This window comes from Nycticebus coucang, chromosome X (assembly GCF_027406575.1).
Source record: "Nycticebus coucang isolate mNycCou1 chromosome X, mNycCou1.pri, whole genome shotgun sequence".
Lineage (NCBI taxonomy): Eukaryota > Metazoa > Chordata > Mammalia > Primates > Lorisidae > Nycticebus > Nycticebus coucang.
In genome coordinates, this window is record NC_069804.1 from 22,272,383 (window position 1) to 22,295,971 (window position 23,589).

A 23,589-nucleotide genomic window follows, 5' to 3' on the forward strand; every position below is an offset into this window, starting at 1 on the left:
CTCAAAACTGCAGATGCTGGCATGGATGTGGAGAGAAGGGAACACTTTGACACTGCTGGTGGGACTGCAAACTAGTACAACCTTTCTGGAAGGAAGTATGGAGAAACCTCAAAGCACTCAAGCTAGACCTCCCATTTGATCCTGCAATCTCATTACTGGGCATCTACCCAGAAGGAAAAAAATGCTTTTATCATAAGGACACTTGTACTAGACTGTTTATTGCAGCTCAATTTACAATCGCCAAAATGTTGAAACAGCCTAAATGCCCACTAACCCAGGAATGGATTAACAAGCTGTGGTATATGTATACCATGGAATACTGTTCAGCCATTAAAAAAAATGGAGACTTTACATCCTTCGTATTAACCTGGATGGAAGTGGAAGACATAATTCTTAGTAAAGCAGCACAAGAATGGAGAAGCATGAATCCTATGTACTCAATTTTGATATGAGGACAATTAATGACAATTAAGGTTATGCGGGGGGGAGGAAAAGCAGAAAGAGGGAAGGAGGGAGAGGGGTGGGGCCTTGGTGTGTGTCACACTTTATGGGGGCAAGACATGATTGCAAGAGGGACTTTACCTAACAATTGCAATCAGCGTAACCTGGCTTATTGTACCCTCAATGAATCCCCAACAATAAAAAAAAGAAGAAGTTCAAAACCACAGTAAGTACAAAAAAAAAAAAATTATAACAGAGGCAATAGGTACCTTTGATAATCCTCCACATGTCACCATGGAATCCCTTCTAAAACACACTTAGGTTTATGACATTAGCTTACTGTTCATCCACAGGATGAAATCCTAGCTTTTAACTATAGGCTTCAGATCATTTATCATCTAGCTTCATTTAGTTCTATTCCCCTCCATAAGCTCCAGAACACATTCCATGTGACACACACTTTTTTTCTACAACCACATCAACCTAGAAGTAGCCCATTTAACAGCATATGTTGACATTTTTTTCCTCAAATACCTTTTGTCTCCTTTCTCAGCCTGGAAAACTTCCACTCTTCCCTCAAGATCCCACTTGCTTCATTTATTCACTTATTCGATAAACATTTTGAGCCCTTCCTGCATGACACACACTGTTAGATGTTTGGCATATGGAGCCATACACACACACAAAAATATTATCCGCCTACCTCATGTTATATGCAGCATACCAGAAAAAGACACAGAGGAAAGTGCCATATCAAAGTTTCTCCTCATTGGAAACTGATAAAAATCTTTATCTATATATTTTTTATTTTACTTCATTGCTGATAGGCTCTAGGTCCATATTCTCCTTGGCATGTCCAAACTTTGCTGATCCTTTTTCGTGAGTTTTGCCTCATATTGGTCTGCCCAGGTATAACATTTTTGTTTAGCTGGTCATTTAATCTCATTATTTGCTTTTTTAATTACTCAAAATTCACTCTGGTTCCTATGAAGCTTTGGCAATTCCAACATACAGTAAAATGGCTGACATCACTTGTCTAAAACTGGTCTCTTTTCCTGTCTGAAAAACTGCACTTCTGGGTGTGTGTGCCCCTGTTTTCTGTCTTCTAAATATTCTGAATTTCTCAGGTTTTATTTTTTTAGGATTAACAAAGAATTTCCTCATTGGACACACACATGGACTACCTATATTTCCACATGTCAATAACCCATTATTTCCTGTGTAACCTTTTATTGACCTGTCTACAATACCGCATATGAGCCATCACTTTCTCCTCCCTCTAGTAACATCATCTTTGTGTCAATTAATTCAACATACCTTGGTCCTTCCACATGCCCACCTTGTACTCCCTACATTGGCCTAAAACACATTATGGTGCCTTACTTCTTAGCATCAAACTTTAGAGGGCCCTATTTCATCATAAAAACCAGACACAAAAGCCAGATACAAAGTGAACTGACATCAGTCTGTATTATTTTTAAGTTATTGTCATATTAGAAAAGGTTCTTTGTTTCTAGGTTGCTTGAGAACCCTGAGCTATCAAATAAATGAGAGATTAGATATGTGACAAAGATCATCTTATCCATGCATAGTAGAAACCAAAGCCTATATGTCATCAAATGAACTTCTTGGGATTTTAAGAACATTTATCTCTCAAGGACATTGACATTATGTATTTTTTAATGTGTCTGGAAATGAAACTACTATGGAGCTGAACTTATAGAATTGTAGACAGGAGTTCTTCCTATCAGTCTAGTTATGTGAGAAACTTACAAAGACATGGAATTGATAGGACAATTATAAACAACGTAAGTAATTTACAGAACAGAAAGTAACAATTTTGAAGGTCAAATGTGACCCTTCCTAAATAAGTGAGAATGTAGAAATCAGAGAAAGGGACATGTATGGATAAAGAGATTTGTTTAAAGACAAAAGCCAAAATTCTTTATGAAAGTTCAAGTTGATTTCCTTCAGTTTCTGATTCTCAACAAAACCAATAATCCTTAATAAAAAAAATCTAAGGCTTATTAATTAGTTAGAAGAGGTACTATTATGGTCAAGATCATGGAATTAATCCCCTGAACCGAGGATGAATTTCATTCTGCTTCAAAACTACACCCTGCATTGAGTCAGCCATCTTTAAATTACATAGCTTTGACAATTAAAAAACCTGGATAGGACTATCTGAATGATCTAAATTTCTCCTGCTTGGCAGGAGAAATGCTCAAAGCACACACTCCTTAATACAGTGTTAATAAAAGAGGAATATAGAAACAAATTTTAAAAATGGTCTATCCACACATAAAGTAGTCATTTTATATAAGCAGTAGAAGTGATAATAATTAAAAGTATATACCTGCAGAAAAATGTTTATTGTTTCATGCTAACTAATAGAAACAATGAACATACACTATTATTACAAATATTTTTGATGTATATATATATTCTCACTTTATATATTTATATATTCAGATAAGAACTAAAAGGTCATCTACAAATATGAAACTGTAAGTTCTGGTTCAGGGGAGACTTATGGGTATTGCTCTCTGTTTTCTATAATTATTATAGAACTATTACTGTGTATGAAAAATAAGCAACAGCATGCCAAAACGATGGGGCTACAGGGGCAATATCTTTATATATAGTAGACAGTGTTTTATTATTGCCAAGGGAAGAATGCTATCATTCTACTTCCTTCTAAACTTTGTTTTAATTAAAAGGGGAGAGTGATCCTACAACAGTCTAAGACCAAAGAAATGTCAGCTCAGCATTTGTGGAAAATGCTAAGACTAGAGGCCGATGATGAATTAGCCTAATTCAGAGATTAATAACATTACTGAGTGAACTGTCATCTCGTTTCTTACATGCAATGTGTCTCAGAGGAGCAAATACAGATAGATGCAGTGGAGAATTTCTACCTCTGATTACCAAAATGGCTGAAGCATTCATGATAGTTTATAATCAGAGACCTAGATTTTATTAGCTTGGGCTATCAAGAGTGTTCAAGGAATACTAAAATCTCACTAGAAAGAAAACCTTTGAATTGGTGGATGTAAGGTTGATAGCACTGAGAATGAGGAATCTAGGTTCTTGTAGGAAGACAGAAAACAATGGAAAGATGAGCAAAAGAAATGTCATTTTTATTGTCTAGATATACTTACTAGAATTGGCATACCATAGGTGTGGTAAATCAATAGGATTGTTTTGCTCCCCGTGTTTAATTTTGGAAAAGCATTTAAAACTCTAGATTAGGGCGGTGCCTATGGCTCAGTCGGTAAGGCGCCGGCCCCATATACCGAGGGTGGCGGGTTCAAACCCGGCCCTGGCCAAACTGCAACCAAAAAATAGCCGGGCGTTGTGGTGGGCGCCTGTAGTCCCAGCTACTCGGGAGGCTGAGGCAAGAGAATCGCTTAAGCCCAGGAGTTGGAGGTTGCTGTGAGCTGTGTGAGGCCCCGGCACTCTACCGAGGGCCATAAAGTGAGACCCTGTCTCTACAAAAATAAATAAATAAATAAATAAAACTCTAGATTAGCATCCACAAAACTTATATTTCATAATAATACTGAGAACTAAATTTTATAGAACACTTCATAGTGTTTAAAATGCATTCACTTATTTTATCCCCCATGATCATGATCGTGCATGAACCCTTTCAGGAGGTAAGGCAAGTATTATTATTCACATTTACACATGGGAGAAGCAGACTTTAACGGATTAGCTGCCACTCAACTAGAAAATGGCAGGATCCAAACTTAAATTCAAGGAATCTGACTCCAAACCATCTGCAGGTCTTGCTGCTTCCCACAAATAACATTAAAGCAAATAAAGATGAAAGCTAGCTTTCAGCAAAATTCATATTTAAGACACAGCTTTGACTCTCTTCTCCACTCTCTTCCTACAGAGTTCCTATGCTGTCAGTTCCTGTGCCCCCACTCTAAAGGAAGGAAATTCATTCATTCATACTAATGTCTTAGAAAGGTACTGACTATGCCCCACAGTTCATTTTTGTACGAAGAATGCTAGGAAAGAACATTCTTCAAAATATGAAATAAACTACTGGTAGAATTTCTAAAACTTAAAAACAAAGGGGAAAAATACTTTGGGGGCCTTCAAATCATACCACTGCAGTACCATTTATTCTACTTACTGGGTGAGGCTGATAATATAAAAAAAAAAATCTCACCAATTCGGGATGCCAGGTGTGGTAAAGTGCAGACAGGACAGAAATGTTTCCCTCTGCCAATACAAGCTATTTGATCTAGAATAAACAAGATCAAATGACTCTAAGCCTCAATTTCTTCATCTGAAGAATGGAAGTCTTTATTTACAGTGTGGGAGTGAAGATAAAATGAGATAAAACTTCATTTCAAGAAAGGGGTGATCATCATTCTTAATATTTTTAGCTGGTTGCTTTTACAGGCTTTTATCCTCCAAAATCAAGTTACTTCCTCTATCAATGTTGTTATTCTAGAAGCAGCCTCATAAATTTTACAATTTACTGTTAGCATTACAAAGAATGAGCAACTCATCTACTGTAATGACTGTGTTATAAAATCCATTTTTATAACTTTGAGAATTATCTAGGAAGCTCCGGAATTAGCATGACTCCAAAGTATTCAAAACATGGGGTTTTATTTTGCCTTCTAATCACAAAGAAGACACTTAGCATATTTAGAAAAACATAACACCACTAGTGATTCAGATAGATCCACATGGATATTATGGGTAAGTATCACACATACACACACATCCAGCTTCTAAAGCACAAATCAATCACGTTTATTCATTCCGTCCCATTTTCATGTTAATTATGTTTCAACAATCCTTAAGGCACACGTCTGGCAATTTGTCTTGGAATGTTAATGTCCTCCAACTTTAATGGTACCTGGTTATCTGCCGGTGCAGTGTAGATTTGACAGGCCCAGGTGGATCATCCTATCCTGCAATTTCTTTCTTCTTGTGGCCAGCACAACTCTTGTAGCTTGGGGTAAACACTGTTTCTAACTACCATCCCTGTAGGAGATAAAAATGCAAATATTCCTTGAGGCAATTATCATCTTTTATCATACCTTGGCCTTAACCCACATGATCTTCTCAGCTCTTAACAAAAAGTGATGTCCTGTGACAATGAGACATAGATAGGTACATTTGAAATTTGGAGATTAGCATGTTATCTGGAATGCAAGAGTGGGTACACATGAGTATTAAAGTGAAGGGGCAGCAAAAGAGGATATCCTTAAATCTCACATCTACATATATATTTCCTTCCTACTCAGCATCTACTCCCTATCCCACCTTTCAAACAAGCGTCCAACTCAGTACCTTCCCACTTTGTGTGCTTCAGGGGAAGCTGACTCCACCCCAGGTCCTGAAACAGACTGATCTGGACTAAGAATAATCTAGTTTTTCTCCTTGCAAGTGATTGGTTCAGAAATGACCATGTGATTTATTAAGGGCCTATGAGATTTCCGATGAGAAGCCTTTGTGAGGAGAGGGGGTTGTGACCCAGATTAATCATTCTTCATTTTTCTAAGAGAACTGTCAGAGAAACTATTCCTTCTCTTCCTTTGGCATGCTGTCACACATAAACATGAGATCCAGTCAGAGGAAGAAGTCAACACTTGAAAGGAGGCAGAGTGAAGAGGATCACAGGGAAATGGATCCAAAGCAAGTAAATGAAATGTCCTGAAACCCATCTTACCACTAGATTTCTCTATATGGGAAACAGTACAATTCTTCACCTTGTAGGCCAGGTGCAGTCAGGTTTTCTGTGACTTCCTGCCCATATTACTCAAATAATATGAAGCCTAAGGCAAATGTTGTGTTGTGTGGGTCCCACAGCCACTGAGCTCTAAGCGGACATATAAAAAAATTGCAGGCATCTACACCATCTGTCACTTAGTATAAGTAAAAGCTAGACAGAGAAAAGACTTGGACATGTGACTGTCCAAGGCACTGCCATGCAACTGACAAAATCTAGGTTGAAATATTCCTATCTCTCCTCTTCTGACAGTTTTCTTCCCTGGATTGCATTTTTTCACCATTAAGATGATCTAAAAATGAGGGAAATGTTCTACAAAAATGTCACCTTCATTTTGCAATAATTTGAATACATAATTATTCATCCATCTAAGAAAAACAATCCATCTTAGAAAATTAATTATTGAGTGTATAAAGTGCTTTCATTCTTAGAATCCATAATGTGAATTGGCTGGATGATAATTAATGCTTTCTAGCATGATTCTTATAAAGGTGTCTCTCCAATCAGATCTGACAGCCTACTTGCCCAACTTGGCTCTTACACCTTCAAGATCTTAATGAAATAAAAGTGAACTTCAAAGTTATTCCAAACAAAAATGCAAAATTAAATATACTCTTCCTATCTGATATTTAAAATTTATATTTACCTAACTAACATTGCTAATATCGTTAACAGGGAAAAAAGAATAATTCTTAAACTGTTCTTGCCCACAAAGGTATCCATTAATCCCTTCCTAAAAGAACAGAAGGTGAATGGGGGCTCCGTTAACATAACCGCATTTCACAATCTCTGGCCTATGCCTTTTTACTCTGTTGTACAGCTTTATTTTTATAGTAAGACAATATTTTTAATGGCTGTATTAAAGAATATTTTGAAATTTATATACAGTTTCATTATATGCATTATAATAAATTATGATTTATTATAATTTAAATTATAAAAAATGACCAGTAGTATAATCAATATGCAGGATTCTATCTTGACCCACATCCTGTGGGCTTTCATTATGAAGAAATTTAAACTAACTGATTATAAGACAGGATTTCTGAATAGCTGGGGCTCTTCAGCCAGTATTAACTATTTGCAAAACCCCCCAAACAATGTCTCAACCTATACATCTGCAGTTCGTAAAAATTGGTTGCTATTAAAATATCACAACCCACTCCTAGTACCTCTAGATAGGACACCTACCTTTGGAGCCTTCTGCTGGAAATTCTCGCTGATAATACAGTTTCTAGCCCTGCAATTCATTTTTGTGCTAACACTGCCCATTTGACTTTACATTAAGTTTCTGGTGACCCGACCTGCCACCTGATCCATAAGGATTTCTGTCAATGTGTTGCTATAGATTGTATTTGTCTTGTTGCATGTTGCTGATAGAGACATTATCTTCCCTCAATTTAAGAGACCAATTCTGGTGCTCACAAAAGTCAACTGAAAAGTGTGACTGCATAAGGAAATCCCCAAATAGGTCTTCCATATCATTAAAATACAGGGAGTCAAGAACAAATAAGATATGTATATGGTCAGTTATGAATACCATCTTTACCCCAAGAATAAGGTGATTATTTGACTGAAGCAGTGTTTTACAGAAAAACAAAAATAGAAGAATAAGCCCTTCACTGTTAAGATTTCTCAAGTTGCTTTCACCCTTTACCTACTGTTTGATATATTTTGCAGGCATGCTCAGATAGACAAACTGACTGGACAGTGGGAGTCTTTTTGTGGATAAGGTTGACCGATAAAATTGCAAGAGAAAACCTGAGATTTAACATATTTACTTTTTGCCTCTGAAGTCAGAAATAAGTATCTATACACAAATGTTCCACTCCCCATGATTTCAAAATTTAAGCAAAATATTCAAGGAGAAAGTATCAGAGTTATTTAAAATGTACTTTTTTAGCATACAGTTAAAAGTTTATCCTCCAGAGATACTCAACATTAATTGCTAGAGTGCAGATGATTCCATGTCCCTTAACCACTACTATCAAAATGACTTTAATGAAAATATTGGAGTAAAGGAATCTAATTAATTTAAAATAAGAGGGTTTGGGAGTTGGATGTAAAAGAGGATCTGCTGACGTAGATTTTAAAGCCAAAAGTACTTCAAAGACAGAGCTTTAAATATAAAGATATAAAATTTTCCATCCTCTTTAGGTCAACTACTAATATAAGAAATGGTAAATAGAATAGGACTCAAGAAGGATCTTCAAGCACTATTTGTCAAAACAAACAAAGAATAAGCAATTTTTGTTTTGTTTTGTTTTGTAGAGACAGAGTCTCACTTTATGGCCCTCGGTGGTAGAGTGCCGTGGCCTCACATAGCTCATAGCAACCTCCAACTCCTGGGTCTTAAGCAATTCTCTTGCCTCAGCCTCCCGAGTAGCTGGGACTACAGGCGCCCACCACAACGCCCGGCTATTTTTTGGTTGCAGTTTGGTCGGGGCCGGGTTTGAACCCGCCACCCTCGGTATATGGGGCCGGCGCCTTACCGACTGAGCCACAGGCGCCACCCCAAAGAATAAGCAATTTTAAAAAGAGAATGCTACCTGGTATCAAGTAAAACACTATAAACACCAGAAGATAAAGTCATGGGAATTTGAGAAGGAAATGGCACTTTCCCTGTAAGAAGCGAGGGGGGGCAGTCAAAAATATAGAAATTTGCATTTCTATTAAAAGTCCTAACTTGACACAAACGATTAGCATTAATGCAGAAACTCAAGTGTTTTTAGAGTCATAAGACAAATCAAATTATGTTCTTTGGACAAATAAGGATTAGAAGGAAGTACCTTGTGAAAAAAATGACAAGGATCATAAAAGAATCCCTATTTCCATTTAAAATACAACCACAAAACCCATGCCTTAAAGACAAATGTTGGGCACCTGCCACATTTATGATACAAATTCCCAAATACCTAACTGCCCGGGTGTTTTATTTTTAAAGCAATCTGGTGGCTCTAAAACCTGTTAAAACTTGGGAATCCATGTTATATGCCCATTCTCCTAAAACATCAAAGTGGATGTCCTTTCCACCTGCCTCAAGTCTAGCCTGAAATCAGCCCATGGAGAAAGAAGTAAGAGGGGAGTTATAAATCACTGCTCTGTCAAAGCGAGAAGCAAGCATGTAAATCGCTCTGAGACTAAAAAAGAATTCCTCCCTAAGGCAGAAGTAAGAATGTTTGCTTACACCTTTATAAATAAAGTTCTGTCAAGCTGTGAGGGAAATATACTCATATCCATAGGGGTAGTCAAGGAGCCAGCTCTGTGAATCTCCAATCTAATCTATTTCCACACAAAGGACATTCTCACCAGCTTCCTCCTGGGACAGTAAATAATTGCTAATCATCCCAGATGGTGTGAATCTAAACTTATCAGTGACAGATAATAAATCAGAGCATTCTGATGTGTGCCATGCTATTACAGTTCCAATGATTTCACACCGATGGGACATTCAAACTGCTAAGTAGCATAATTAGTTACAGATAATTCCAAGACATTAATCATGCTCAGGATAAATCCTTGGAACAAATATTGAAAATATTGTTTTATATATATATATATATATATAAAAAACCAAGTTCCTAAAAGGGATTATTTGGTCCTGGGCTTGTAAGCATGCAGACATTCAAGGTGCACAGCACATTCTAAAACCCAGAAATGATATTCCATTAGACATTTCATCAGATGAAGTACTATCCAACCTTCACTTTTTCAATTTCTCAAGTTTTGTTCAAACAAAATATTTGCTTTATATTCAAGAGAATTTTAATTTTCATTTTATTCATTTCAACTATTTCTTGAAATAATGCATCTATCTGTCCTCTTATCAAGGAATGTAGTGAGCTATGATCATACCACTGTACTCTGACCTGGGTAACAGAGCAAGATCCTGTATCAAAAAAAAAAGAAAGAAAGAAAAAAGGAATGCAATACCCACCTCGGGAATAATGGTGAAGCAAGTGAATTTTGTTTAGGGTCTTTCTCTAATGCTTATTTCAACATTTTATCTCACTTTCAGGAAACATGTCTTGTAAAGCTTCCCTGGGTCCTTTAATCTAACACCCATTTAATCCCACTTTCTCTGGAATGGAACTCTGACCACTTATTTTCTAGTGTCTCTTCAAACCTTACCCCTCCTATGTCCTATTTCTCAGAATCAAGATATTCTCTAGCTACTCTCAGTAACCAAGTCTCACCCAAGTACTAACAACTTTTTTGAGAACAACCTTTTTTCTATTAAATCATAACAGTGTACATTTATGAGATACAGTATGTTGATTTGATATGCAATGTGGAATACTTACATCATACTGATTAACAAAACCATCACTTCACTTACTTATTTGTTGTGATCAGACATTTATACTCTACTCTTAATAGATCTGAAATGTACCATTGCATTATGCACAGTAGGTAAGGTCCCACCAACTTAATGAATGAAAGTTTGTCTTCCGCAACATTACAGCTGCATTTTAAACTATTAGGCTTGAAAACGAGAAGAGAATTTGCCATGCAGTATATTGGTGTTTGGGGATTTTACAAGCCATGACATATGAACAAATAGCTTAGGTCTAGAGTTGGTCATAACAAGTTGCTGATGACAAGCCAACCCATGAAATGTGAGCTACCAACATGAGTTATTCACAAGCATTGAAAAGCACTATAAGGGCGGCGCCTGTGGCTCAGTCGGTAAGGCGCCGGCCCCATATACCGAGGGTGGCGGGTTCAAACCCAGCCCCGGCCAAACTGCAACCAAAAAATAGCCAGGCGTTGTGGCAGGCGCCTGTAGTCCCAGCTACTCGGGAGGCTGAGGCAAGAGAATCACTTAAGCCCAGGAGTTGGAGGTTGCTGTGAGCTGTGTGAGGCCACAGCACCCTACTGAGGGCCATAAAGTGAGACTCTGTCTCTACAAAAAAGAAAAAAAAAAAAGAAAGAAAAGCACTATAAGCTGAGAATGTCATAAATTACCTATGTGTGTTTACTCTAGATGCTCCATAAATTATTTACCATCCAATCCTAAAACCACTCTCCCAGATCGTGTATCCTTTCCTATATGTATGGTAGTTGAATACATAAGAATATTTTGACTTTTAAAAATCAAACTTGTTCATTCTTTTCCTTTAAACTTTTGTGTTTTAGAAAACTCTTGCAAATTTGCCCTCTCTGCACAAATTAGTGGAAATTTTCTCTTGAGTTATCTTATAGTACTTTTTTTTTTTGGCTGGGGCCGGGTTTGAACCCGCCACCTTCGGTATATGGGGCCGGCACTCTACTCCTTTGAGCCACAGCTGCAGCCCCATTACTTTTAGTTTTTAAATTAATATTTAAATCTTCAATCTAGGGCCAGGCAGGGTGGCTCACGAGGCTGAGGTGGGTAGGTTGCTTGAGCTCAGGAGTTAGAGACCAGCCTGAGCAAAAGTGAGACCCTGTCTCTACTAAAAAAATAAAAAAAATAGCCCAGCATTGTGGTGAGGGCCTGTAGTTCCAGCTACTCAGGAGCCTGAAGCAAGAGGATTGCTCAAGCCCAAGAGTTTGAGGTTAGTGTGAGCTATGACACCATGGCACTGTAGCCATGGTGATAGAGCAAGACTCTGCTCAAAAAAAAAAAAAAAAAATCTTCAATCCATCTAGAATTTATTGTGACTATGGCATGAACTGAGGATTTAACTTCATATTTTTTTTTCACAACTGGTAGCCAATTGTCCTAGCACCATTAATTTAAAAAGCTAACACTTTGGTCCAAATTACTATCTATAGGATATAGCTTAAATCAATTAAAATGCAATAGAACCTTCATAGTGGACCACCTCCCTACACTGACCACTCCCTCAAGTTGACCTAATTTTTATAGATGGAACACTCACCACATGTACATATCCACCCAGTAGACCTAGCTCCTTATGTTGACCAATTGGTTATAGGCCCTTGGATGGTCAACTTACAGAGGTTCTACTGTATATCTATCTGATGGAATACTACACAGCTTTTTAAAACAATGAAGTTGTTCGCTATATAATGCCAACAATATATATAGCATTGACCTGTTAACAGTGCAAATTGTAGAATATATGTATGTTATGACCCTATTTAAAACTAAACTCTCTCTCAACATACTATACATAGTATAAACATTTGTATAAATATTGGAAAAATTCTAATGGCTTACAAATGAAACTGTCAATGGCTATATCTAATTGGGTCTGGAGAAGGGTCTCCTTTTTCCAGCTACTGATACTTAACATAATTTTAAAAACTTATTTATAGTAAGCATAGACATATTTTATATTGCAATGCAAATCTTGCAAACAGAAATAATTCCTTGATGTTAACCAATAGTATAATCAAAATATACCTTAGAAATCACTGAATTCATAGGAAAATTACTTGATAAGCTCTTCTTTCTTCCTCTGTTGGACTGTGACATGCACAAGAAATTAAGCTTTATTGAATTTAGCTTCAGAGATTTTGCTGTTGTTACAGAAGTTAGCCTACTGCAAGTAATACAAGCCCCTAGTCATTTTTCACTGACCTTACAACTACTTAGGAAGATGAAATGTGCATATGAAAAGTTAAAAGATCAAAGAGGCATGTGTGTACAACATCCCTGATAGTAAGGATCGCAGAAATGCCATTAAGAAGATATCCCCAGAAGATTCTGAGAAGATGGAGCTGGTCAAGTTTTCATGACATTAGGAGGAAATATGGAGGAAGAATATGAGTAAAGTGGAGAATCAGGAAAATAAACATACGAAATGGGCTTCACTGGATAGAATCTTTTTACTAAGAAGTAGTAGAGTTAATACTGAAAATGTAGGTTAGAACCCAATTATAGAGAAGCCTCAATATCAGCCCAAGGGTGTTGAAATTTGTCATGAAGAACCAGATTGACATTAATTATTTCTCATGCCAATGTCAAATTGCTAGAGAAGGCTACTAGTCTCAACGAGCTTGAGAAAGAGTCTCAAGTTGTATCAGTAAGAAATAGCTTCATGTTCAATTAACATCTGACACTGGCTAATGAGGGAGATACTGTTTGGTAATGGACATGTGCTAACTCTGCTATAGGCAAGGATGGTGTTGAGATGTGGAGAAATAGGAAGATCTGACAGTGTTTTTGAAAGATAAATCTAACCTTATGTTGGTGAGACAAGGAAGAGAGCTCGATGATGCTCGAGGGAAAGGAGGAATCGAAGAGAACCCTGAAGTTTTGAGCCTTTACTCTTGGAATATTGTTACCATTTTCAAAAAGGTATAATTTAGAAGAGAGGGTTCCTATAGAAATGTCTTGTAAAAAGTTTGAAATATAGCACAGAAAATGCCAAATAAAGAAAAATGGAAGCTCTTTTTTCCTTTCCTCTTCAAGGAGGCATGTTGCTGGAACAAAAAAAAAAAAAAAAATTCATGACCTAATTATAAATTATCCCAAGTCAACATGACTGAATTCCAAGAAGAATATGGCTTAACAATCCATTGGGTAGAATAAAATAAAAGATTATATGTTTTCTATCTCAAAAAAAGTGATGCTTTTAAAAATAATAATTTTGCAACACAATCATATTTGGTTATTATCCTCTGTTACAAAATTACAAATAAAAAATAAACTATTTTGCAACTTTTAAAGGTAATATTACTAAGAAGTATAGATTGACTTGCTTTTAATCAAACTGATATTTTTAATTACATTGCAAGTTTTCCTTTGCAGGAAAATTTTTTCTGGAAAAATCTGCCTGTAATTAAGCCATACATGTACATGGTGCAGACTACAATTCAAAGTGCTTCCACAATTGGTTGGTTGAGCTTCACAACTTTCTAGTGAGGGCATAAGGCTAGGATTATAACCTCCAGAACACAGATGGAGTCAAATTCTACCAAGATAAATGATCTGCTTTGCCTAAAGCCCACCCCACACAGTAAATTTAGTGATGGAATTCGAATAAGAATTGAGGTCTCCTAATTTCAAATCTAGTGGGGGGTGGGTGTGTGTGTGTGTGGAGAGAGAGAGGGAGAAAGAGAGAGACAAAGGAGAGAGATGGAGGGGGAGAGAGAGATGGGGAGAGGGGAGAGAATTACAGATCTTCTCCCACATTGAAATATTGGGTTTCATATTGGCCTTTTAAAATGTTACATATTCTTTTTTTTTTTTTTTTACAAAGAGTCCATTAGTCGGTTGTCTACTTTTCTATTAAATTGTGTTTACTTGCCTTAAATAGAACAAGGTTATGCCCTTTATGAAAGCTTGAGGTATAGCCCATAACACCCTCAAAAAAGATTTATGATCTCACACCATATTTTACTGTTGTCATTAAAAACAAGTGGTGAGATAAAGTAGTTTCAATTACACAATGATAGGGTTGCCCTATTTCAAAGGCAGCCTGAATTCAAAATGCTTGAAATAATTGAGTCACTGTTTTCTGTTCCAAAATATCTAACACTATGAGAAGAATGAATTTTCTGTTTCTTTTATTATTTATAGTGAACAAATACTGCATATGCTGGAAAAATAAAAATTCACCCCAAAGCAGATTTTTTATATTTTTTCACAACACCATGGCTCTCTCCGTAGCTAAGTTGCACATTTGGGAATCTCCAAAAGCTATTGAATTTTCTACAGGTTTTTAAGTAGTGTGTTTTCCTCAAATCACAGGATAAGGTTTATTTAGAACCTCTTGTGCTTTACCTGACAGGATATGACCCAGGGTGAAGAACAGAAAAGCTGATTGAAATTATACACCTCTGAGACCTCCTGAAGATTGACACCTATGTTCAGATTTGTTTACAGTCAATTCTTTGAGAAATAAAATGTTTCCATTTTACACCAGGGATAAAAATGTCATCTGAAAGGGCAAAGATCATTTTCTATATGCCTCTAATCCTAAACATACACCAACCATTCAATAAATACATATTTCACCTCCATGAAAATAATATATGAGGAGTTTCAGGGTAGTAGCATATTCCATTGGGTATGAGTACAACTGTGTGGGTATGGTAGATTGCTGGTAGAAATGGCCCCAATTTTCTGCCCTCTACTCTATTCACACCCTTTGCAAATGTGCTTTAGAAGCTTCTTTGATCCAGAGGTGTTGTATATTTCCCTACTCTTTGAATCTGGACTGCCCCTGTGACTTGATTTAGTAAACAGAATGTAGCAGATGTAACAGTGTGCCACTTCTGAGCTTGGGCCTTGCTCTCTTGGAACCAGCCACCATATGAGTAAGCCCTGGCTAGCCTCATGGAGATGAGAGAATTCCTGGAGCACAGATAAGCTGTCCCAGCTAAGGTCATCTCAGACCAGCCAGCACATAGCTGATCCAACAGCTAACGACTTACCCATGAGCAAACTCAGTTGTGATCAGTCCAAATTTCTGATCCACAAAATCATGAGTTAAATAAATAGCTATTGATTTAAGCTACTAAATTTGGGGGTGTTTTATTACAGACTAAATGCTAATTAATACCTTAGGGAAAGGCTGCACAGGAGGAATGCCATATTCCTATCTAGAAAAAACCTTCTTTCAAGAGTTTCACACTTCTAGAAAGTTCCTACAGAGAGAACATCTACTCCTCTTTTTACCCATTGCTCATTCCTTCCCAAAAGAACAGGCATAGTGAGCCTGGTTGATCGAAGCCTGAAAATTATTATGCTACATTTTATAGCATTGGGATTTAAAAGGTTAAAGATGGCTGGCCTGCTCTCACCAACTTGTTTGCAAGTGGAAGAATCCTTCCTCCTCCTTCTCTGCTCCCTAATTTTTTTGCTCCCCAATTCTTTAGGACAGACCCTTCTGTCTGGATAAGGGAAGGTGTCCAGTATTGTCAATCACTGACCTGCCATCTCTCGTGTATGGAGAAGGCCTTTGGTCCTTTACAATGATCTCTAAAATTGCCTTAGAGAACCAGATCTCTTCATAAGCAAGTCCAGATTCATGATGGAAGTAGGAGTGACTATTAAACTTGAGGTTCAAGCTACATTTTCCAAAACAGATTTAGCAGCTGGATACCTTTGTGCCCATTCTCATAACATAAACCCAAGAGGAAAAGAGATGGGGCTTTGCTGTGCCCCTTCAACAACTTCCAATCGCTGAAAATATTGACCTGAAAGTTTTAAATGTATAATGAAATGGAGTTTATCACTTAGATTGTCTACATTATAATGCTAATATCTTTCATATCAGGTTTCATGGGATTCTTATGACTAGACTAAAACCCCAATTCTTTTTACTCAATTTTTCTATAAAATGTCTAGGGAAGAACCACACATACACTTCCAGTCACTCTATTTTGGTCCCGTTTTATATAAAGATGAGAAGATACTTAGATCAAACAACAGCAGGTCTTCGTTTCCAACTGTCAGGTTTTCTGCTCCTGGTAGTAAAAGTGGATTTTTTTCCAGAAAGAAAACAACATATAAAATTAGATAGTAGATAGAAACTAAATTTAGCATGTTAAAAATGTTTGAGTTTACATGTCACATACACAAAAATTCTTTGGAAAGTGTTTCAGTGAGCAATAAAAAAAATGACACTTTACATATTTTCATTTCACCTTCCAAAAAGCTCAAGATGTAAGTAAATGTGACAAAAATTTTGTAAAATAATTGAGATGAATATCGGGATAAACAGCCTAGGTTACCACCCCATCTTCAATTCAAAGCTCAATATTTTCTACATCCCAGGAGATCCTATTCTTGGTATTTGTCACCTCTGTGTATATGAAATTCAAGCAGAACCACCATCACAACTCCTTTTTAAGAAAGTATTTGCATTTGCAAAGCCAGCCCAAACATATCTATTTCTATATATCAATTCAATTTCTTTAATGTTGACAAGGTTTCTATTTCTTCCTGAGTCAGTTTTTGTAAACATTATTTTACCAATAAGTAAATGTTACTTTTTCCTAATATACAAATTTATTGACATAAAATAGTTTAGGTATGCTTACATTCCTTCATCTTGATGTCTATAATTATGGCTTCTTTTTCATTCCTAATATGATGAATTGACACTTCTCTCTTATTTATGTATTTTTACAGGTCGATCTTATTTAAAATTTGTCTATTTTATTGAATCTTTCAAAGAACTAACTTTGGGCATTTTTGTTCATCACTATTATAGGTTTGTTTTCTATTTTATTAAATTATGCTATTATCCAGAGGTCATTTCTTCACCCTGTTGACTGTTTCCTTAGTTTTAAAAAATATTTTTAGTTTGCTATACTCCCATTTCTTTATTTTTAGTAATACTTTTGTTGCCTATACTTCTGGGATCATATCCAAAAACCAATGCCCAGATCAATGTCATAAAGTTATTCTCTTATTTTCTTCTAGTAGCTTTATAAATTCAGGTCTTATGATTAGTCCTTAATCCATTTGTAGTTTATTTTTACTTTTGAAATGAGGGACTAATCTTATTCTTGTACATGTAGATATTCAATTTTATCAGCGCCATTTATTGAGGAGATTGCCCATTCCTCATTCTATGTTCTTCACATCTTTCTCCAAAAACAATTGACTATAAATGTGTGGATTTATTTATTTATTCTGTCCCATTGTTCTGCATCTCTGTTTTTATGCCAGTATCAAGCTGCTTTGGTTATCTGATAAGGGATTAATATTCAGAATATGTAAGAAAACTCAATAGTAAAAAAATAACCCAACTAAAAAATGGGCAAAGGATTTAAACAGAGATTTCTCAAAATAAGACATTCAAATGGTCAAAATGAAAAAATATTCAACATAATTAATCATCTGGGAAATGCAAATTAAAACTATAATAGGAGATCATCTCATACCTGTTAGGATGGCTATTATCAAAAAGATGAAAGATAAATATTGGTGAGGATATAGAGAAAAGGGGACCCTTATGCACTATTGGTGGGAATGTAAATCAGTACAGCCACTATGGAAAACTACATGTAGAATCTTCACAAACTAAAAATAGACCTACCATATGATCTAGCAATACCACCACTGAGTATTCATGAGCATCCGGAAAATATCCAGCCATATATCTCTCTCTTTTTGATATTACATGTTGGATACTTTCTGTACAGTCCTTGTATACCCAAAGGATATGAAATCAGTATGTCAAAGAGATATGTGCACTCCCATGTTCACTGTAGCATTATCCACAGTAGTCAAAATATGGAATTAACCTAAGTGTCCATCAACAGATAAATGGATAAAGAAAATGTAGTAGATATACACAATTAAATTTTGTAAGAATTCATAGCATAAGGAAATCCTTTCATTTGCAACAACATGGATGAAACTGGAGGACATTAAGTTAAGTGAAATAAGCCAAGCACAGAAAGAAAATACAGCATGATCTTACTCATATGTGGCATCTAAAGTAGTTGAACTCATAGAAACAAAGAACAAAATGTTGCTTATGAGTGGCTGGGGGTTGTAAGACTGGGAAAATGTTGGTCAAAGGACACAAAATTCCACTTAGGAGGAATAAGTTCAAGAGATCTATTGTTGATAATTACAGTTAATAACAATATATTGTATACTTGAATGGTGACCATAGTTAATAGCAATATATTATATACTTGAAAATTGTTAAGAGTAGATTTTAAGTGTTCTCACCAAAAAAATAGTATATGAGTAAATTACATATGTTAATTATCCTGATTTAGCTGCACCACGGTGTATACAAATATCAAAAGATCATGTTGTATACCATACATATGTACAATTTTTACTTGTCAATTTAAAAATAATTTATTCAATTATCCATGTAATATTTCTTTCATTCTACTTTAAGACCATTCTCTTGTTTCTTTTACAATTCTGTACTTTTTTTTTTTTTTGAGACAGTCTCAAGCTGTCACCCTGGGTAGAGTGCTGTAGCATCCTAGCTCACAGCAACCTCCAACTCTTGGGCTCAAGAAATCCTCTTGCCTCACTTTTTCTATTTTTAGTAGAAACGGGGTCTTGCTTTTGCTCAGCCTCATCTCAAAACTGTGAGCTCAAGCTATCCACCTGCCTTGGCCTCCCAGAGTGCTAGGATTACAGGCAAGAGCCACCAAGCCCAGCTCTATAGTTCTCTACTCTTAAAATAGATGCTTAGCTCATTGATTCCCAGCCTTCTTTTTCTAATACAGCATTATGGCTATAAATTTCCTTCAAAATATCTATTCAGCTGGATCCCACATGTTTTGATGTATTTTATTTTTATTTTAATTCATTTCTAAGTGTTTAATTTCATTCCTAATTGTTTTTGACCTATAATTACTTACAGTATTTAAAATATGAAATATAAAGAGGTTATTTTAATTATCTTTGTTATTCTTAACTTAATGGCACTGTGGTCAGGCTTTCTTTATGGATTCATGGGTAGTCATATTTTGTTTAAATTAGTTCCTGCAGAACTAAGTTTGTAATTGTTTAGTGCAAGATTTTAGATATGTCCATTAGATCAAGACTTAATTCTTATGTTAAAATCTTCTTTAAAGTTACCAGTTTTTGCATGCTTGATCTACCTATTACTAAAGTTGTATTTGTCAATCTGTCAAATTTTCATTGCTTTGCTATCAACATTCACTATTTTGAGGCCATGTTATTACATATAAATTAAGGCTTTTTTACCTTTTCCTGGAGAATTAAACATTTTATCTTTATGTAATGATCTACTTCACTTTGATGGTTTCATTGTTTCAAACTCTTTCATGTCTGATATTAATATATGCACCATAAAATTACTCCAGTTGATATTTATCTTATGATATGTCAGGTAGTAAATACGTACTATGGAAATGAAGCAGGGAACGGGTACTGAGAAGTATGGAAAGGTACTCTGGGAGGCTTCCTGCTAACATGAGTTTTGAGGAGAGATCTGAATGAAGTAAGAATAAAAACCATGTAAATATCAGGGAGGAGAGGGTTTCGGGTAGTGGGAACAGCATCAGCAAATGGTAGAAGATGCATGGTGTGCTTACAGACCAGCGAAGAGGCCAGTGTGGCTGTGGAGGAATGAGCAAGGTAACGTATGTTCTAGATGAGATAAGAAAGGAGATAGGATGGTCTGGCACAGTTGCTCACACCTATAATCCTAGTACTCTGGGAGGTCGAGGGAGGAGGACAGTTTGAGCTCAGGAGTTCCAGACCAGCCTGAGTAAGAGCAAGAACTTGTCTTTATAAAAAACAGAAAAAACTAGCAGGGCATGGTAGTGGGTGCCTGTAGTCTCAACTACTCCAGAAGCTGAGGTAGGAGGAATACTTCAACCCAGGAGTTTGAGGCTGCAGTGAGCTAATCCAATGCCACTGCACTCTATCCAGAATAACAAAATGAGACCCTGTCTCAAAAAATAAAAAAAGGAAAGGTAATGGGGCTACATAATATAAGAATTTGGAGGCTACAGGATGATTTGAGAATTTGTTCTTAATGAATAAGAGAGGAAGGTATTGGAGGGTTCTGAGCAGAGAACAGACACGACCTGATTTACATTTTAGCAGCATCAACCAGAGTCAGAGTAGGGCAAGAGTGAAAAGTAGAAGCAGAGAAACTACTTAGGAAACTTGAAATAATTCAAATGTCAAGATAATGGTAGTTTAGAACAGCACAGCAGCAGTGGGAAAGGTGAGGAATAGTCTAATTTGATGTATATGTGTATTTTGAAAGTTAGAATTGCCTGGGCTTGCTGATAGATTGATATGGAGTATGAAAGAAAAGAATCAAGAATGAGTCCTAATGCTTGATATGAGCAGTGAACACTTGGGTTTGACATTCAGTAAAATGAAGATGACAGTAAGAGGAGTTGCTTTCCATAGGGCAAATTGAAACTTTGTTTCATAACCTGCCAAATTTAAAATGTTTATTAGTTATTCAAGTGGAAATGCCTGCTTGGCGCTAGAGTTCAGTCTAGAGATACAGGCTAAAGATAGAAACTTGACAGTTACCAATAAAGAGACAATCTTTGAAACTGTGAAGTGTGATGAGAGCACCTAGGAGGAGGGAATAAAGATGGAAAAAAGAAGAGATCTAAGGATGGAGCCCTGGGGCAGTCCAATGTTGAAAAGTGGGAAGATGAAAAGAACACAAAGGAAAGTGAGAGAGAGCCATGTCCTGAAGGGCAAGGAGAGAGAAGGATTTAAGGAGAAACTCCATTGCGTCTGAATGGAGATGATAGGTCAAGTCAAATGAGGACTGAGAATGTTTCATTCTCAGGCTGGTAAAGTGACAGTCACTTGGGGAACTTCAACAAAATCATTTCAGAGGAGTGGTTAGGAAAGGATGCCATGTTGGAGGTGTGGTCAAGTGAGAATGAGGAGAGAAAGGAGAGACAGGAAGTAGAGAAAACTCAAATATTTTGGAATAGGAAATAGAAAAATGGGGAAGGGTTATATCTAGGAAGGGAGGGATCAAGGCAGATATGGTTTCTTTTTGTTTTTTTAAGTTGGAAAATATTATCGCATGTTATTTTGCCACTGGTAATGATGGCAAAAATGATTGTGCAAAAACAAAGATGGCAATTTCAGGAGTAAAGACTCTCTGTTCCGAGGTCAACTTTTTCTGTAAAAGGCCAACAGTAAATATTTTAGGCTTTATAGGCCATTTTGATCAACTCTGTCATTAGAGCCCACTAAAGCCGCCATAGACAATGCATAAACAAACAAGAGTGGCTATGTTCCAATACTACTTTATTTTCAAAAACAGTAAGCTGGCTAGATTTGGCAGTAGTTTCCAAACCCCTGCTCTATTCAATAAGTATTTTCTCAATCGGAATAAAATTCATTTGGACAAAATGGAAAATTGTATACTGTATAATAATATCACTAAATGGAACTGAATCCATTTTATTGTTAGATTCTCCATTAACAAGTTGGTTGTTGTCACACCCTTCAGGAGGTTCCTAGGTCCAGATCACATTATTCTCTACTCAGTCCCATCCTATTTCATTCTCATCAGTATTTAGTGTAAGGGAAAACATGCTTAAGATTACATAGAGAAAAGGAGAACTTTATTTTTTGACAATAGAAATCTAAAGACGTTGATTAATCAGGCTACCAGGGCTGAAACTGACTTTGAAGAAGAAAAATTACAATAAAAATAAACTAATCCAATTGAAGTAGATTTTACGTCTAGGAAGTCTCACATTTGTAGCAACATGGATGGAACTGGAGACCATTATGTTAGGTGGACTAGCCTAGGGACAGAAAGACAAATTTTACATGTACTCATTCATATGAGGTAACTAAAAAACAGTGAATTTCATGAAAATGGAGACTGGATTGATAGTTACCAGAGGTGATGTGGGGTGGGAGGGGAAGAGGAACAGCAACAAGGAAATAAAAAATAGGAGAGAGAATCATCCCAGTGTGGAAAGTTCTACAATATTTTAGGTACTACATTCTAAGGGGTGGGGGAAGGGAAATCTGATTAGTTAGAGCTCATTCAGGGGTGAGCGGACTAGAAGGATAAGAGGTCAGAAAACCATTTTATATGAGAAATATTTGAAATATCAGAAGACAGAAAAGGGAACATTAAATAAAGGCATAAGGAAAGTCTTCAAGTACTTACAGGACTAGCATATGAAAGGGAAATTAGGTAGCCATTGGTTACAGGATAGCTCATTTCTGAATAATGTAGGGAATATTTTTCTAATGGTTAATCAGAGTTGTCTATACATGTTTTAAACTGAGCTGGTAAGCTCCCTAAAAGTAACCAAGCAGAAAAAGATGCTATAAAGGGAGATAGTTTTACTCTTAAGCTACATGCCTTGATTTTTCTCACCAGTGAAATAGTAATTGCCTTACTTCTTGGAGAATTTGTTAATAAATTTCCATGAGCCCCTTTTATTTTTTTAGAGAACTCCAGAAAGGTTAAGATAGATTTAGACCACACCTAGAAAGGAACTGAACCATGGAAAAGACAACATCCATTGTTCCATTTTTTGTTTGTTTGTTTGTTATTAAAGAAGCTCTGGGGGGGGGGGCGCGGGGAGGAAGGGATGGGTAAATTCACACCTATTGGGTACAGTGTACATTGTCTGGATTGGGGGCACGCTTATAACCTTGACTCAATTTGTACAAAAAAAAAAAAAGTATGTAAACAAAACGTGTATTTGAAATTAAGAGAGAAAAAGAAAGAAGCTCTCTCATAATGACACTGTTCTGCCTGATTTATACATCTTTCTGGAATACTCCACAGGCTCTGCCTGGGCTGTCAGCCATAGGGTTCAGCAATGCAATCACCAAGCCATCGTTTTTCCAACTCATTAGACCATATTATTAGAGCTGTTGCCACTACAGCCCTTCTAGCTCAAGGCATAAATATGCTTGAGCCTATGTCTGAGAACTTAGAGCTTATCCTTGTTTTCTTTCATTTTATTTTTAATTTTACTCACCAACACAGTGAAGGAGAACATTCTCTCAAGCCTTATTA